The sequence below is a fragment of the Camelus dromedarius genome, unplaced genomic scaffold, assembly GCF_036321535.1.
Source record: "Camelus dromedarius isolate mCamDro1 unplaced genomic scaffold, mCamDro1.pat HAP1_SCAFFOLD_171, whole genome shotgun sequence".
Taxonomy (NCBI): domain Eukaryota; kingdom Metazoa; phylum Chordata; class Mammalia; order Artiodactyla; family Camelidae; genus Camelus; species Camelus dromedarius.
Window position 1 is genome coordinate 1,609,021 of NW_026989751.1, and position 5,962 is coordinate 1,614,982.

Genomic DNA, 5,962 nt, shown 5'->3' on the forward strand with positions numbered 1-5,962 from the left:
GTTGGAGCTTCTACCTCCCCATATATATGTATGGAATGAAGTTTGCAACTGAAAAGAAACTTTGTGTTCCCAACAAGCTAGTTGAAGGACGGCTTTCACACACACTTATCTCTCAGAACTGAGCAAGTGGAGAGACGTTCGTTCATCTAGCACCAAGGGAACGGGTTGCAGGAGACACTTTTTCTATGCTTTCTCAGACTGTTTCCTAGTGCCGGTTTGAAGTTCCTGCAGTTTTCACTGTAAAACCGAGTTGGAGCTAGTACCTCCCCATATATATGTATGGAATGGAGATTGCAACTGAAAAGAAACTTTGTGTTCCCAACAAGCTAGGTGAAGGACGGCTTTCACACACACTTATCTCTCAGAACAGAGCAAGTGGAGAGACTTTCGTTCATCTAGCACCAAGGGAACGGGTTGCAGGAGACACTTTTTCTCTGCTTTCTCAGTCTGTTTCCTAGTGCCGGTTTGAAGTTCCTGCAGTTTTCACTGTCAAACCGTGTTGGAGCTTCTACCTCCCCATATATATGTATGGAATGGAGTTTGCAACTGAAAAGAAACTTTGTGTTCCCAACAAGCTAGGTGAAGGACGGCTTTCACACACACTTATCTCTCAGAACTGAGCAAGTGGAGAGACGTTCGTTCATCTAGTACCAAGGGAACGGTTTGCAGGAGACACTTTTTCTCTGCTTTCTCAGTCTGTTTCCTAGTGCCGGTTTGAAGTTCCTGCAGTTTTCACTGTAAAACAGAGTTGGAGCTTCTACCTCCCCATATATATGTATGGAATGGAGTTTGCAACTGAAAAGAAACTTTGTGTTCCCAACAAGCTAGGTGAAGGACGGCTTTCACACACACTTATCTCTGAGAACACAGCGAGTGGAGAGACGTTCGTTCATCTAGCACCAAGGGAACGGGTTGCAGGAGACACTTTTTCTCTGCTTTCTCAGTCTGTTTCCTAGTGCCGGTTTGAAGTTCCTGCAGTTTTCATTTTCAAACCGATTTGGAGCTAGTATCTCCCAATATATATGTATGGAATAGAGTTTGCAACTGAAAAGAAACTTTGTGTTCCCAACAAGCTAGGTGAAGGACGGCTTTCACACACACTTATCTCTCAGAACTGAGCAAGTGGAGAGACGTTCGTTCATCTAGCACCAAGTAAACGGGTTGCAGGAGACACTTTTTCTCTGCTTTCTCAGTATGTTTCCTAGTGCCGGTTTGAAGTTCCTGCAGTTTTCACTGTAAAACCGATTTGGAACTAGTACCTCCCCATATATATGTATGGAATGGAGTTTGCAACTGAAAAGAAACTTTGTTTCCCAAAAAGCTAGGTGAAGGACGGCTTTCACACACACTTATCTCTCAGAACTGAGCAAGTGGAGAGACGTTCGTTCATCTAGCACCAAGGGAACGGGTTGCAGGAGACACTTTTTCTATGCTTTCTCAGACTGTTTCCTAGTGCCGGTTTGAAGTTCCTGCAGTTTTCACTGTAAAACCGAGTTGGAGCTTCTACCTCCCCATATATATGTATGGAATGGAGTTTGCAACTGAAAAGAAACTTTGTGTTCCCAACAAGCTAGGTGAAGGACGGCTTTCACACACACTTATCTCTCAGAACAGAGCAAGTGGAGAGACGTTCGTTCATCTAGCACCAAGGGAACGGGTTGCAGGATATACTTTTTCTCTGCTTTCTCAGTCTGTTTCCTAGTGCCGGTTTGAAGTTCCTGCAGTTTTCACTGTCAAACCGTGTTGGAGCTTCTACCTCCCCATATATATGTATGGAATGGAGTTTGCAACTGAAAAGAAACTTTGTGTTCCCAACAAGCTAGGTGAAGGATGGCTTTCACACACACTTATCTCTCAGAACTGAGCAAGTGGAGAGACGTTCGTTCATCTAGCACCAAGGGAACGGTTTGCAGGAGACACTTTTTCTCTGCTTTCTCAGTCTGTTTCCTAGTGCCGGTTTGAAGTTCCTGCAGTTTTCACTGTAAAACAGAGTTGGAGCTTCTACCTCCCCATATATATGTATGGAATGGAGTTTGCAACTGAAAAGAAACTTTGTGTTCCCAACAAGCTAGGTGAAGGACGGCTTTCACACACACTTATCTCTGAGAACACAGCAAGTGGAGAGACGTTCGTTCATCTAGCACCAAGGGAACGGTTTGCAGGAGACACTTTTTCTCTGCTTTCTCAGTCTGTTTCCTAGTGCCGGTTTGAAGTTCCTGCAGTTTTCACTGTCAAACCGATTTGGAGCTAGTACCTCCCCATATATATGTATTGAATGGAGTTTGCAACTGAAAAGAAACTTTGTGTTCTCAACAAGCTAGGTGAAAAACGGCTTTCACACACACTTATCTCTCAGAACTGAGCAAGTGGAGAGACGATCGTTCATCTAGCAACAAGGGAACGGTTTGCAGGAGACACTTTTTCTCTGCTTTCTCAGTCTGTTTCCTAGTGCCGGTTTGAAGTTCCTGCAGTTTTCACTGTAAAACAGAGTTGGAGCTTCTACCTCCCCATATATATGTATGGAATGGGGTTTGCAACTGAAAAGAAACTTTGTGTTCCCAACAAGCTAGGTGAAGGACGGCTTTCACACACACTTATCTCTGAGAACACAGCAAGTGGAGAGACGTTCGTTCATCTAGCACCAAGGGAACGGGTTGCAGGAGACACTTTTCCTCTGCTTTCTCAGTCTGTTTCCTAGTGCCGGTTTGAAGTTCCTGCAGTTTTCACTGTCAAACCGAGTTGGAGCTAGTACCTCCCCATATATATGTATGGAATGGAGTTTGCAACTGAAAAGAAACTTTGTGTTCCCAACAAGCTAGGTGAAGGACGGCTTTCACACACACTTATCTCTCAGAACTGAGCAAGTGGAGAGACGTTCGTTCATCTAGCACCAAAGGAACGGGTTGCAGGAGACACTTTTTCTCTGCTTTCTCAGTCTGTTTCCTAGTGCCAGTTTGAAGTTCCTGCAGTTTTCACTGTAAAACCGAGTTGGAGCTTCTACCTCCCCATATATATGTATGGAATGAAGTTTGCAACTGAAAAGAAACTTTGTGTTCCCAACAAGCTAGGTGAAGGACGGCTTTCACACACACTTATCTCTCAGAACTGAGCAAGTGGATAGACGTTCGTTCATCTAGCACCAAGGGAACGGGTTGCAGGAGACACTTTTTCTATGCTTTCTCAGACTGTTTCCTAGTGCCGGTTTGAAGTTCCTGCAGTTTTCACTGTAAAACCGAGTTGGAGCTAGTACCTCCCCATATATATGTATGGAATGGAGTTTGCAACTGAAAAGAAACTTTGTGTTCCCAACAAGCTAGGTGAAGGACGGCTTTCACACACACTTATCTCTCAGAACAGAGCAAGTGGAGAGACGTTCGTTCATCTAGCACCAAGGGAACGGGTTGCAGGAGACACATTTTCTCTGCTTTCTCAGTCTGTTTCCTAGTGCCGGTTTGAAGTTCCTGCAGTTTTCACTGTCAAAATTTGTTGGAGCTTCTACCTCCCCATATATATGTATGGAATGGAGTTTGCAACTGAAAAGAAACTTTGTGTTCCCAACAAGCTAGGTGAAGGACGGCTTTCACACACACTTATCTCTCAGAACTGAGCAAGTGGAGAGACGTTCGTTCATCTAGCACCAAGGGAACGGTTTGCAGGAGACACTTTTTCTCTGCTTTCTCAGTCTGTTTCCTAGTGCCGGTTTGAAGTTCCTGCAGTTTTCACTGTAAAACAGAGATGGAGCTTCTACCTCCCCATATATATGTATGGAATGGAGTTTGCAACTGAAAAGAAACTTTGTGTTCCCAACAAGCTAGGTGAAGGACGGCTTTCACACACACTTACCTCTCAGAACTGAGCAAGTGGAGAGACGTTCGTTCATCTAGCACCAAGGGAACGGTTTGCAGGAGACACTTTTTCTCTGCTTTCTCAGTCTGCTTCCTAGTGCCGGTTTGAAGTTCCTGCAGTTTTCACTGTAAAACAGAGTTGAAGCTTCTACCTCCCCATATATATTTATGGAATGGAGTTTGCAACTGAAAAGAAACTTTGTGTTCCCAACAAGCTAGGTGAAGGACGGCTTTCACACACACTTATCTCTGAGAACACATCAAGTGGAGAGACGTTCGTTCATCTAGCACCAAGGGAACGGATTGCAGGAGACACTTTTTCTCTGCTTTCTCAGTCTGTTTCCTAGTGCCGGTTTGAAGTTCCTGCAGTTTTCACTGTCAAACCGATTTGGAGCTAGTACCTCCCCATATATATGTATGGAATGGAGTTTGCAACTGAAAAGAAACTTTGTGTTCCCAACAAGCTAGGTGAAGGACGGCTTTCACACACACTTATCTCTCAGAACTGAGCAAGTGGAGAGACGTTCGTTCATCTAGCACCAAAGGAACGGGTTGCAGGAGACACTTTTTCTCTTCTTTCTCAGTCTGTTTCCTAGTGCCGGTTTGAAGTTCCTGCAGTTTTCACTGTAAAACCGAGTTGGAGCTTCTACCTCCCCATATATATGTATGGAATGGAGTTGGCAACTGAAAAGAAACTTTCTGTTCCCAACTAGCTAGGTGAAGGACGGCTTTCACACACACTTATCTCTCAGAACTGAGCAAGTGGAGAGACGTTCGTTCATCTAGCACCAAGGGAACGGGTTGCAGGAGACACTTTTTCTCTGCTTTCTCAGTATGTTTCCTAGTGCCGATTTGAAGTTCATGCAGTTTTCACTGTAAAACCGATTTGGAGCTAGTACCTCCCCATATATGTATGGAATGGAGTTTGCAACTGAAAAGAAACTTTGTTTTCCCAAAAAGCTAGGTGAAGGACGGCTTTCACACACACTTATCTCTCAGAACTGAGCAAGTGAAGAGACGTTCGTTCATCTAGCACCAAGGGAACGGGTTGCAGGAGAAACTTTTTCTATGCTTTCTCAGACTGTTTCCTAGTGCCGGTTTGAAGTTCCTGCAGTTTTCTCTGTAAAACCGAGTTGGAGCTTCTACCTCCCCATATATATGTATGGAATGGAGTTTGCAACTGAAAAGAAACTTTGTGTTCCCAACAAGCTAGGTGAAGGACGGCTTTCACACACACTTATCTCTCAGAACAGAGCAAGTGGAGAGACGTTCGTTCATCTAGCACCAAGGGAACGGGTTGCAGGAGACACTTTTTCTCAGCTTCCTCAGTCTGTTTCCTAGTGCCGTTTTGAAGTTCCTGCAGTTTTCACTGTAAAACCGAGTTGGAGCTTGTACTTCCCCATATATATGAATGGAATGGAGTTTGCAACTGAAAAGAAACTTTGTGTTCCCAACAAGCTAGGTGAAGGACGGCTTTCACACACACTTATCTCTCAGAACTGAGCAAGTGGAGAGACGTTCGTTCATCTAGCACCAAGGGAACGGTTTGCAGGAGACACTTTTTCTCTGCTTTCTCAGTCTGTTTCCTAGTGCCGGTTTGAAGTTCCTGCAGTTTTCACTGTAAAACAGAGTTGGAGCTTCTACCTCCCCATATATATGTATGGAATGGAGTTTGCAACTGAAAAGAAACTTTGTGTTCCCAACAAGCTAGGTGAAGGGCGGCTTTCACACACACTTATCTCTGAGAACACAGCAAGTGGAGAGACGTTCGTTCATCTAGCACCAAGGGAACGGTTTGCAGGAGACACTTTTTCTCTGCTTTCTCAGTCTGTTTCCTAGTGCCGGTTTGAAGTTCCTGCAGTTTTCACTGTCAAACCGATTTGGAGCTAGTACCTCCCCCTATATATATATGGAATGGAGTTTGCAACTGAAAAGAAACTTTGTGTTCCCAACAAGCTAGGTGACGGGCGGATTTCACACACACTTATCTCTCAGAACTGAGCAAGTGGAGAGACGATCGTTCATCTAGCACCAAGGGAACGGTTTGCAGGAGACACTTTTTCTCTGCTTTCTCAGTCTGTTTCCTAGTGCCGGTTTGAAGTTCCTGCAGTTTTCAC